Here is a 13870-nt window from a genome sequence, read left to right on the forward strand (position 1 = left end):
CGCCTTCTTTCGGAACTGAAAACAAACCGATAGAGTATCGAGCTTCATCCCCGCGGCAGAAGCGAGAGGTAATCTAGTGGAGTTGATGTGTTCGTCTATATATTTTTCAGTCAAGACTCTCCACCACCATCCGCCTCCTGGCTTGTCCGGTTCGAGACAGTTTCTCACAATATAATTGAAAATCTTTCATTATAATAGTACAATCAAGAAGGAAATAATCTGTCTTAATGCATAATTTTTTTAGTCAAAATTTAATGTTAGATGAAAACTTAAAATACAATGCACCGCAATTGATGTTTGCAAACAAACAAAAACAATATTCAACAAAAATTAATGTAAAAAAGAAACTATGTAGAACCTTTATTAAATAAGTATCATAAGAGAAACTATTATATGAATCTCCATAGTCAATTCATCAAAAGTTAGCAACATTAACCTTTTTAGTAGATCCGCATGTATTAAAAATGGTTATCAAGATGGTAACATTAATAAGTCAAGCAAAAAAGGGATTAAACCTGAAAGTGGGATTGCCTTGATCAGGCCACATGAGGTTGTGAAGGTGTCGACTTCGATGAGATGAGGAGGCTTCATCAATGCCAATGCTTTCCATGAAGTGGACCGGTTCGTTTTGCAGCTACCATATCCATGAAAAACTTTAGAAATTTTGTTAAGTTGTTTGGTGGCTAAAGGGAGATCAGTATTTACCGAATCCCATCACTAACTGATTGCTCAGCCAAGGAGGAATACTGTTGAGTGTAGCTTCAAAACACCCCATATTCTTGAAGGGCTTCTCAAGATTTTGATTTTGGTTGATTCCTGTGGAGAATCTTTTCCTAGGTTGCTCAAATCAATCAATGGGATCTTCATGCTTAAGGACTCAATTTTATAAATAAAAACCCTGGTAGCTCTTCTTGGGAAAACTCAGTAATCTTGGTTGTGGTTGTAGTATAATTTTGCATTTGGGCTTCACCCATAGATCATGGTTTGTGGTTTATCTTGATTGATTTACAGATTGTAGCGAGATTAATTTGTAGTAATATTTGGTTCATGAAGTTCGCTCAAATATGACCCACAACAACTAACTCTATACTACTACTACTACTACTATTTTTATTATTTGAACTTTAATTTTAACCTTTTTAAATTATATTCACTCAAATTATTTATATACTTTTCAAAATCTCTTTGCAATTGATTTTTTCAAAATAATTATTGGAAGATAAATTTAAATATACATATTTTAATGTTCCATACATCTATACCAATAGTCCCGTGCTTTCTCTCTCTGGTTACTCTCGTATTTTACCAATTTTTATCATTTATCATCCCAAAGTGTCTACTTTATGGGACAAAGAGAGTAATATTAACGTGATTCAAAAATCATCTAATAAATATATATAGAAGTACAATTAAAATTAAGAAAACTGTAGAATATATGAAGTTCATTCTCAAATAAAACAATTTTAATTTGGGTACTACCATTATTAAAAATATTAAAAAAATACATTTAAAAAATTGATAAAACAACAAGAGAATTTAATTTATGGGTTACCTTAACTAAAGCTTGGACTGGTGGTTCAATTTATGAAAATGTATGCTTTAATCAACTACGCAGTCATGAGCTAATTACTACGTTATCTAGGCGACCGTCATGAAAATAGGAACAAATTAGCCAAATCTATTTAGAGGAAAAGAGAGAAGGGGGCGGCGGTGGTACCATGTTGAGAAGAAAACTGCACAAACTCGAGCAACGAGGACGGCGGGCGGCGGCATTGTTTAAAAATAGTGAAACTGACAGTTGTAGTGGTCAAATTTTTGTTCCATTTTATTTATGATTTCAGTTACAATATTTATATATTTAGTACTCCCTTGGTTCCATAGTAATAGAGTCATTTTGCTATTTTCTCTTTTTTTTTATAAATTATTAGAGTTATAAGATTATTTACTATATTATGCAATAAATTAAAATTTGATACATAGTATATAATAATCATACTGACTCTTTTTGTAAAAATGATAAAAAATAGTTAAAGAGAAGAAATTATAAATTAAGAGAGAGAATAATATAGAGAAGAGTCTTATCTACATTATTGTCTCTCTTACTTTAAAATTTCTCCACTTTAACTATTTTTTTATCATTTTTACAAAAAGATGACAGAAAAGTCAATGAGACTGCTAAAGCGGGACGGGGGGAGTATTAGACATCAAGTATTTTTTATAACTTACAAATTTTATAGCTATTTGATAATAAAATAATTAGATGACAATGACTATTATAATTATAATTTACTTTTTATTTTATAAATTAAATTTAGTTGTTTAGAATTTTAAGAATTATTTAATAATAAATTAATTATATATATATATACTCATCAAGTAGCGAAAAAGTTGAGAATTGGTTAAAATTTTGACTAAAAAAATGTGATTCTTAATTGATATTACTTACCATGTATTAATTAGTTATAGATAGTTAATTTGATTAGCTTTCCTTCCTTAATAAATAGTTATTTTCTTTTTATCTTAAATAATGGTATATTAGTACATATTTAAATAAGATTATGAAAAGATGACATAGGGGTATTATGGCTTAGAGACATTATGTCTCAAAATCACTACTCTTATGTCAAATTACAATAAGAATTTCCTTTCTAGCAGAAGATAGCACCAGGCTAATTGAAGATGAAGATATTCGAGAATTAAATTTCTGTAAAAGGGAGAACGAATATTGACTTGAAAAATAAAATGAAAATAACTGATGTATTTATATGAAAATTTATCATCTAATTTTTTTTTTTAAGTAGGAATTCTAGATCTAGAAGGATCTTATAAAAAATTTTTAGTAATTCAACTACAAAAGATTTATTCTAAATTAAATACTAAAATCCAAAACAAATGTTAGAGATTATAAATATAATTTTTTTTACATTGAGTTGATTTTATTAAATTTAATCAGCGTGTAGTTTCATTTGTGTGGATAGAAATGAAATAAAGTGGAGATGCAAACAGTGAAAATAGAATAAATTCAAGGTTCATATATGCGTTATGATTGTTTTGTTAGATTTATTAGGCGATCTATGCCTTGTTTATCTTAAATTATTATCTCAAAATTAACATGAATTTTTTAATATATATAGTCTCTAGCTATTAAAATAAATTTTACCGATTCTACCACTAGCTATGAAGATAGCAGATTAGTAGTTATGAGAATTATTCCTTTAAAAATTTAACTATACTTTAGTATATTAAATGAATTTGAGGCTATGAATACAATCCCATGTTTGTTGATAATAGAGAGTTTGCTAGTAAGATTTGACTTAGCCACCTAAAATTGATTGAATTGGGCCGGCTTAAGAGAATATATTCCAATGGGCCAAAAAATATGGGCCACACACATTTCATGGTTAGGATATCACGTGGAAATTGGTTTAACCATTCAATTAATAAAGTACAAATGAATTAAAAAATATAAACATATAATAACAATTCAAAGAAAATATAGTTTAAAAATCTACTAAAGTACAAAACCTATGAATATGTTATATCTCACGAAAACTTAATGACCGAACATCTTGAATCCCCATGCTTTTGGGGGAAAGAAAACTCAGGGTATAGTTAGTAATGTTGGAATAGTAATAAAAATAAATAGATCGTTGAAGAAAACCATGTGGCACAAGAGCTCTTGTGTTTTTTAAGTAGATAATTAGTCGATTACTATAATGTATTGTGAACAATAAGTCCCCATTTGCCAAAATTTTGAGTGGCAAAACCATTTTAGGGTAATCTGGTCGACCAACTTCTCTTATATGTGGTAGTTGATCGAAAGTATATTCTTTTACCCAAGAGCTCACATCCCCATAGTTGTTCATCGTCCAAATAAAAACATGCAAATCCTCGGAACTGTCACATAAACATAGCGAACCATCCAAAACACATAGCCCCAAGAATCCATCATATCCATAATCATTAGGAGGAAGAGAAAACTTGGTAGAGAGCTCAGTTTCAAGATCAAAGCAACAAACCATGTGATTCAGCTCAGAGTCGGATGCCAACCAGTGAAGATTTCCGTTCAAAAATGTACCAGGCATATGAGTTGGCGGTGACAATCGAGCTGTTGTTTCTTTTGCTGCAATGATTCTCCACAACCCTCCTCTTTCTAGAATGTATACATGACGTGGCCTCCATTCATCACCTGATAAAATCTTATATTGACCGCTTAATTTGCTCACTCCAAATCCAAATATATAACTAGGCCTGTCAAAATGGATATCGCGTATTGTGTACCCGGTATCCAAACCCGAAAAAGTCGGATAATTGGATACCCGAAATCCGATTTTTCGGATATCGGATCGGGATCGGGTAGTGAGAATATTGGATTATCGGGTATCGGGTTACCCGATATCCGATCGGGTATACCCGAATTATCCGATTTATTTTCTAAAATTAATAAATTACTTTTTATTATAATTAAATGTAATTTAATTTCTTAACTACAATTTAATTAATATTTAAAAGTTAGTGTATAAGATATGTAATTTAATTTTTTAATTATATTTTAATTTCGTTGGCTTGTGATATTTTGAATTTTTGATGATATTATTGTTAGATCTTGATTCTTATGAATTATTAAATTGTGAATTTACAAAGGATGAATGTTTGAACTTATGAATTTTGATGGTCATTGACTTATTGTGGATGGATAAAAGATGTTAATATGTATAAATGATTTTTGTAATTTTCAAAGTTTGTAGTTATTTTCTTTTAAATTCGAACTATTACAAGAATTTTGTATTCCTATAAATTTGTAGTTATTTTTTCTTAAATTCGAGCTACTATAAAAATTTTGTATTTCTAAAAGTTTGTAGTTATTTTTACTTGAATACTAGTACTTCAACTTTGAATTTGAATTAAATAATATTAAATAAATTCTAAAACTTTGTAGCTAATATCAAAATTACAATTGGGACTGGATACCCAATTTTTCGGGACTGGATACCCGAAATCAAATTCGAATCGGATATCGGGCATTGGATTTTGGGAATTTCGGGATCGGGTACCCGAAAATTTCGGATCGGGTATCCGCGGGTACCCAATTTCACTGGCCTATATATAACTATTGCCTACGGGCAAAAGAGGAAGCTCGACATATTCAGAAGTCATTGGATTGCATATCAAAAGACTAAGGTGATGTTTATGGCCACGGTCCCACACCAAAAGCAAACCATTGACCGAGTCAACCAAAACGCGACTATTATTGTAATGTGGCGAGCCGAATTGGAAAAGTGGCTTGCCAGCCTCGTCGCAGATTGCACACCCGGTGTCTCGATTTCCGAAAGCCAGCAATGATTTCGGAGTAGACGACTCAATATCACCGCCTTCGATAAGATAGCACCATGATTTGCAAACAAACTTGCACCTCATAAAGCATCTAATCGGAAGTCTTCCAAGGATATCTCTCCATATTTCTTGGAGTAGAATCGTTGAAAAATCTTTCTCCATTATTACCAAAATATCAAACTAGAGATGAAGAAAAACCGAATCCTTTAATTTATACGGATTAATCCTATTCTGAATAAGAAAATATAATAATCTTGTTGATAAAAATCTTACCTTTTCTTTATTCAATCTTATGTATCTTATTTGATATTTCCCAACCTGCTTTGAAATTATGTAAAGGATCCGATTCCAACTTCAAAAAGGAAAGAAATCAACTATTCGTTAAAAAGAAAATATTTTATTACGACTAAATTAGTTTACTCCTTAATTGTGTGTACAAGATTTGCCATGTTGCTGGATAATACCTCTCCAAGTTGGAGTATTTTAATAATTTATGACCTAAAAATCTCTTTAAATAGAAAATCTAAACCTAAATAATTAATCGGGTTTAATCGAATTGCCCTAATACCGCGTTTGGTGCACCTAAACCCGAAAAATCCTAACCCGAACCCATAATTTGAGGTTTAGGGTATAAAACCGTCCGGGTGTGGAATTTATGGGTAGAATACGAAACCGGGATTAAATTTTCAGGCCTTGAGATCACATTTATGTTTCAAATTTTTGGCCATTGTAATAATAAGAATTTACTAAATTTAGTAATTTTTCCATTCTATATAATAATACTGTTTCCCTTTTCATAAAATTATATACAATAAGGATGCATGATATTCCTTACGTGTAGGTCTTCTCTCTCGTGCTCCTAGACTCATCATATTTATACTATCAAATTGAAAAAAATATGATATGACGTGGAAATTGGATAAATATCAAATGATAACGGAAATATTAGTCATTCTAATAAAGATCTAATGAAATAGTACAAAAATTAAAATGTAGAAGAACCCGTTTAAACAAAAAAACTAGTACAAAAATCTATTAAAGTGCAATGAATTTGTTTTGTCTATAAAAAACTTGATGACCCAACATTGTCAATACCCATGCTTTTGAGAGAAAGAAAGGTTGGGGTATAAATGGTGATATTGGAAGAATACCAAAGACTCATTCGTGGAAGAAAACCATAAGGCTCAACAGTTTCTGTGTTTCGGGAGTAGATAAATAGTTGATCATCAGTACTCACCGTGAACAACAAGTCACCATTTTCCAACACTTTGAGTAGCAAAACATAATCTAGGATATTTGGCCGCGCAGTTTCACCAAGATATGATTGTTGGTCGAAGGTATACTCCTTTACCCAAGAATTCGCATCTCCATAGTTGTTCATCCTCCAAACAACAACACGGAAATCATCTGAACTAACACATAAACATAGGAAACCCTCCAAAATACATAGCCCATATTTGCGATCTCCAAGACCGCCATAACCATGATGATCTCGAGGAGGACGAGAAAAAGTGGTGAAAAGCTCGGTTTCAAGATCAAAGCAACAAATCAAGTCGGAACCGGATACCAACCAGTGAAGATTTCCATTCAAAAACTTAGCATTAGCATCACCATCAGGAGACTCATGTCTGGATGGTTCTACTACTTGTGCAATGCTTCTCCAACCCACTTTTCTTCCAATGGTGTATATATGACGTGGCCTTAATTGAGTGCCAAATAAAATCTTATATTGCCTATTTAATTTACTAACTCCAAATCCAAATATACGCGTTCCTTCGGGCAAATGACAAAGCTTGATATATTCACTGAGTTATTGGATTGACTAGGCAAAGAACAGATACATGACAATGACATTTATCCCACACTAAAAGCAAACCATTAACCGAATCAATCGTAACGCAACTAAGATTGCGAGTAAAGCCTGATTGAGCCAAGCGGAATCGGAAAAGTGGCTCGCGCATATCGTCGTAGACTGCTTATCCCATGTCTACGTGTCCGAAAGCCAGGTATGGTTTCGAAATATACGACCTGGAAAAGTCATACCCTTCTATCAGATCGCCCCATGATTTGCAAACAAACTTGCACCTCGTAACGCTTTTAATTGGAAGTCTTCTGAGGATGTCAATCCATATTTCTTGCGGTAGAATTGTCAATAAATCTTCCTCCATTCTTACTACAAAATAGCAATAGTACTATAAAATTAAAATGCAATAGTACGCAAACCCAATCATAATATAGGAGTAAAACAACCAAGTTATGATTTATTGCACTAGTCCAAATCATTCTATATTTATCAAAATAGGAGAAATGAAGAGAAGAGAAATAAAAAGCATGGACAAAACTTACACAGGAAAAACTAGTCCAAGGATATCTCTCCATATTTCTTACGGTAGAACTGCTGAAAAATCTTTCTCCATTATTACCAAAATATCAAAATTAGAGACGAGAATGAGATGAAGAAAAACCGAATCCTTTAATTTTATTTATACAGATTAATCCTACTCGAATAGGAAAATATAATAATCTTGTTAATAAAAATCATACCTTTTCTTTATTCAATCTTATATCTTACTCCCTCCGTTCTATGTAATAGAGTCATTTTGCCACTTTAGTCCGTCCCATAGTAATAGAGTCATTTTTTCACTTTTAGTAAAAGTCAACACATTTTTTTACACACATATTTTACTCTCTCTTGCTTTTTCTCTCTTCATCTCTCCACCTTTTTTATTTTCCACTTTATTCTTTATTTGGCCCATGTAATATTGTGATTGGGCTGACCCTTTCTTTCACCTCTTGCTTCGGATGTTGCCATGTGTACTCTCCCCTAGATCAATGATGGGGCCCTAGTTGGATTGTTGAGTGTGTTAGTTTTGTGGGGAGAGACTCTTGGGTCTCTCATCATTGAACTCTCTCTCTTTCTCTCTAATCTCTGAGAACTTGAATTCTCTAGCTCCCTTTTTTGTCATTCTTGTGTGGTCTCTCATGGTTTCTTCGGTGATGAGCAAGTGTGAGTGGTGGTGAAGGCAACCGGTTGCTTAGTGTTGTGAAGAACTAGGGTTTAGTGTGTAAAGTTTATGTGTGAGTGTGTGTTCGAGGTTTCCCAAATCATGTGTGGTTGAGTTGTGCGGTTTTGGGATTTATGTGGTGAGAGGTTGATCTCTAGTCGGTTTGACTTTGCTCCCTTGGATGGTTTATTGTTGAATAGTTTTGGTTATTGGGGGGTTTTTGAGCCATCTCTTGATCTATTGTTTTCTCTTGTTCTTTGGTTTAAATCTGTCTTTCACTTTAGATCCGAGAGGATCTTGTTTGGTGTTATTGACTAGTTTGTCTAGTGTGCGAGGTGATTAGGGAATTTTGGTGAAGCTTCAAGAAACCTAGCTAGAATATTAATTGTTGTTGTAATAGTTAATAGTTATCGGGTTGTAATCTTGATAAATCAACAAAATCAGTCGCGTGGTTAGAGTTTTGACTTAGCTCTCCTAATGAAGAACAAGAGGTCTTGGTAAATAGTGAATCCGTGCCTAGCCCGTCCTACGGTGGTATCAAAGCTCGGGAGACTAGGATGGACCCATCGCATAGGGGTAGGCAAGTGGAATCCTCCCCCGAGTGGGGGTTCGCTTCGTAAATTGGCTTGATCTCTTGGTTTACTTTTGTTTCAGTGCATATAGGCTTGGGCTCTTTTTTTTGTAGATACTCGGCAAGGCTTAGGATCTTTCGTTTTTCTTTTGTGTTGTTTCTGCTGGTCCTTGTTCTACGTGATCTTGTGATCTCTTTTTACTTGACCACCAAGCTTTAGACACGCTCAGTGACCAGCCCTCCGTAGGAGTGATTGCGGTGGGATAGCCTTGACTTGGCTCGTGAAAGTCAAGGATTTAAGGTCCTCTCTTTTGTGTGAAAGCTTTGTGTGAAAGTGCTCGTTCTTTGCTATGAATATGTTTTTCTGCTCTAAGGTGTGTAAGGTGCTTTGTGTTTGCCTTGCTTCTTGTGTTCTTGCTAAAGTCCTTGTGAAAATGGCTCAACGTGTTGGTTTGATTCCCTTTAATGGTAAAAATGATTTTGCTATTTGGAAACGAAAAATGAAGTGTATTCTTATTCGAAAAAAGGTTTTCAAAGTTGTTGAGGGTTCTTTACCTAGGAAACTGCTTCAGGATAAGAAGGATGAGATGAATGAGTTGGCTGACCACTATTGTGTTAAACTTGGCAAATTCTGATTAGGAAAGTTGATCAGGTTAATCTCTTTGAAATGTGGAAATTACTTAATACTTTGTATACTAAAACCTCTATGACATCAAGGATGTATCTTCTTGAAAAGTTGTTTAAATTTAAGCTTGATCTTGCAAAGATATTGATGACAATGTGGATAGGTTTCGAAGCTAGTACAGGACATTAAGAGATCGGTGACACCACAATAGATGCTTACACTAGTATAGCTCTAATGAATGCCATACCTGATTCCTATAGTAATGTTAAAACAACTATCAAGTATGGTAGAGATTCTACTCCTCTAGACCTTATTATTAGCTCCCTTAAATCTAAAGAACTTGAACTTAGGGAGAGAGCTACTGATAAGAATGCTTATAATTAAGTGTTAAATGCCGAGTAGATCTAAATCTAGAGGGGGCAATGAGCCCAGTAGTGGTTCTGTAATACCTCAATTCTGGAGATAATTTAAGTCTAGGTCTAGAAGTAAGGATCCTAAAACCTATAGGAAGTGTTTTAATTGTGGAGATGTTGGGAACTACAAGAAAGATTGTACTAAGCTAAAGAATAAGTTTCCCAATAATAATACCTGGTTGAAACCTTGTGAATGTGGCCACTTATGACAATGTTAGTGACTCTGTGTTCATGGTGCATGATCGCAATTTGTGAATGCCTCTCCCTGCCTGCCTTTACTTCAAATGATTGGATTTGTGATTCTGGATGTACATATCATGTTAGTCCTTTTAAAGAAGTGTTTTGAGCTAAAGCCGGTGACTAATACTTTTGTGTCCATGGCTGATGACAAAAAATGTGAGATTGGTGGCATTGGCATTGTGTGTTTAAAGTTTGATAATGGTTTTGTGCTCAACTTGAAGGATGTAAGATATATTCCTGAATTATGTTATAATTTGATGTCATGCCTTTGCTTTAGAAAATCGGCATGGGAGGAAAATGGGGGAAGGGTGCATGAAAATATGCAAATGATCATATGTCTGTTAGAGCAGAGAAATGTGGTCTGTGCAATGTTGTGCCTGTTACTTGTGATAAAGCCTATGCAAATGTGGTGAAAACGATAAAACTATTTTGGCACAATAGGCTAGGTCGTATGAGTGCAAAGGCCTTAATATCTGAAAAAGCATGCTATTTTATCGATTCGATGTGCATGGTGATCTCCTTTTTGTGATACATGTGTGCTGGGAAAACAACACAAAGTTTCTTTCCCTACTCCTGCCTGCTAATGTTAGTAAGGATATTCTTGAGTATGTGCATATGGATGTGTGGGGACCTGCTTCGTGTCTACTCATTCGGTGCCGTGTATTTTTTGTCTATAAGCTGATGATTTTTCAAGAAAAGTCGGTGTTTCCTTATGAGACATAAGGATGAGGTTTTAGTAAAATTGTTTCTTGAGAAAACTTTAATTGAAACTAGAATGGAAAGAAACTTAAGGCTATCGGAACGATAATGGTTTGGAGTTTTGCAATAAGCATATTGATGAATTATGTGATGCTTTTGGAATTAAGAGACATAAAACGTTCCTTATACTCCTCGCAAAAAGGGGTTGTTGAAAGAATGAACAAGACTTTGCTTGAAAAGTGAGGTGCCTTGCAAAATTTGGTTTATCTAAAAATTTTGGGGTGAATGTTTCTGACGTGCTACTTATCCGATTAATAGGTCTCCCTCTGTTCCCCCTTAGGGCGTGCCCGAGTATGTTTTCTCTGGAAAACTTTCAATATTTCTCATAGAGAGTGTTTGGGTGTTACGCTTTGTGCATACAAAAGCTGATAAACTTGAACCTAGATCTAGAAAGGGTGTTTTTATGAGATATCCCGAGGGTGTTAAAGGATATAGGATCTGGTTAAGAGATCGCCTGGTTTAAGGTTATAATTAGCGAGGATGTTGTGTTTAATGAATGAGTCGACTTATTTTAACACAAGTGATACCACTGTAATCGAGAGCTAGTGTAGCAATTAGCGAAGCAAGAGTATCGTATCCTACGAGACTAATTTGTATCAACTTAACTACCACGAACAAATATTGACTACTATCTAGAGAATCGGAAAGCATTGGTTTTGTTCTAACACTACGAAAAGCATATAATGAACAAATAAATAAATAAAAGCAAGTAAACACGAAGTGGAAAAGATACATGGAGAAAATTGTAGAACTCAGGATCCGATGCACAATTCCAAGCCCTTATCCAATCAAGTTGTCTTACCTTTTGGTTTCTCTAGAATTACTAAGTCGACCAATTATAGATTAAACCCCCTCGAGGTGAGAAACCTGCAGATTAGGTACTAGGATTGGAGTCCCTCTAAGCCTAAACCCCTAACTCCCAAAAGCTCGATTAGGTCAAAGACCTCACTCAAAACCTCAACTCTCCCGAGTTTTATAGCATTAAGGTGTGAATTATTCTTATTTCCGATTAACTATTTCATCTCCGTTATTAATTAATCTACACATCAAATGTGATCAGCAATTGAAAGGAATAAATCCAAGAATAATCAAATAACTACAAGAGAAAGGTAAGAACAAATTAATTGAATAAAAACTATGAAATTAGTGCATCTTCACCAAGAATTCTACAAGAAATGTTTAGCTACTCATGTTCTTCACAAAACCATGTTTGAAACAAAGATTAATGAAATACATAGAGAAAAGATTAAGATACTCTTGTGAGAATGAATCATGGAATTGCAACTTCAATCTTCCGATTGAAGTCTTCAATCTTCAATCTTCAACTTCAATAACTTGATCTCCTCCTTGGGGATGGTCTTGATTATAACTGCAGAGATTCACCTTCTAGGTAGGCGTGCACAGGAGGAAGGGTCTTCAACTCTTTCTTTGGAGGATACTCGAGGAAAGGGGGTTCTTCTCCATACCTTTCTTGACTAGCCATCCAACTCCGGCAATTTTTTCACACTGCTAGTTGACGTCCCTGACCGGGGATCTGATTTCCCACAAGTCCATTATTGCCTTTGTGATTTCTTCATCGGATAGCCCTTGCTTAATAACGGCAACATCTCCAACTTCTTTTTCATGGATTCACATCTCGAGGCATCCTGTTCTCGCAATATAAAACCCCCTGACAGGGGTTAATGACATCAACAAAATGGAGGTTTTCCACATCAAGTGGTTTCCTCATAGCCTCATCAATGTTGCCGATTTCTCCCCATGTAATAAAAACAGATGGTTCCATCAAAAACATCAATTATAGCTTAGCGGTCCTCAAAAATGGTCTTCCAAAAAGAACGCAACTAGACTCAGCGGGTTCATTTTCACTCATCTTTATCAATGGAAATCGCCGGTGTGAAAATTATGCACTTTTACTATCACATTTTCTAGCACTCCTTCGGCTAATGATGATCTATCAACTGGATGACCACCTTCGATTTTCATTCTTGCTCCTACCAGTTCTTATATATAGAAAGGTAACACATTAATAGACGTCCTAGATCACACATAGCATGCTCACTCAACCTCCTATAGTGATTGGTAAGGTAAACATACCGGTCTCCCCACGACATTATTCTCTTACGAACGATACATTCTCCCGATCACGATCTTTCCATCGGATTTTTCTTGACCGAATGAATTCCTTAATGAATTTGGTGAATGGGGGCAAATTCATAGCTTCCGGGAACGGGAGATTGATTTCGTTGCCATAGATCTCCATGAAGTCCACGGGGTTATCCTTTTTCTTCTTGGGATCTCCGCGGGAGGAAAAGGTTTTACCGCTTAATCGCGTTGGTGGGATCTTCTTTAGAGGATTCTTCCTCTTCTTTCACTTATTCTATTTCCACCTCGGCTCGGGGCTAGGAAAAATGGGTCATCCTTTCTAGGTAACGGTCTCCCCAAAACTCGTTGGGTATCAGCCTCCCTTTCCGGCTTCTCATTCTCGGTATCTTCTTTTTTCGGACCGGATGGATAACATCCTCGTTTATTGGGAGTATCTCATCATTTACTTTCAACTTGGGTCCTTCATATGCTTTTCCGGATCTCGGGTAACTGTGACATTTGCCCCCTCTGGTGGCTTTCGAGGGAATCTTCCTTCATTTCCCGGAGCATCCTGGGGCTTGGGACTACGTCATTATTGCATGTAAGTTGTTCGCATGTGTTGTGAGAACTCACTAGGTCGTGGACCATATTGTCCGATTCCTCTGGTCGAGTTCGGTTGGTTGGCCACTTGGCCCTTGACCATGATTTGGTCCACCCCCTTTATGTGGGCAAAGTTTCCGACATCCTGGTTGTTTTTGCCGATTCCCGGGCCCGATGATTGTTCCTCTGCACAAAGAGTTTCTCCGTTATTCGATTCTTATTGTTCCGTTCCGCTTTTATC

This window comes from Salvia hispanica, chromosome 6 (assembly GCF_023119035.1).
Source record: "Salvia hispanica cultivar TCC Black 2014 chromosome 6, UniMelb_Shisp_WGS_1.0, whole genome shotgun sequence".
NCBI classification, from domain to species: Eukaryota; Viridiplantae; Streptophyta; class Magnoliopsida; order Lamiales; family Lamiaceae; genus Salvia; species Salvia hispanica.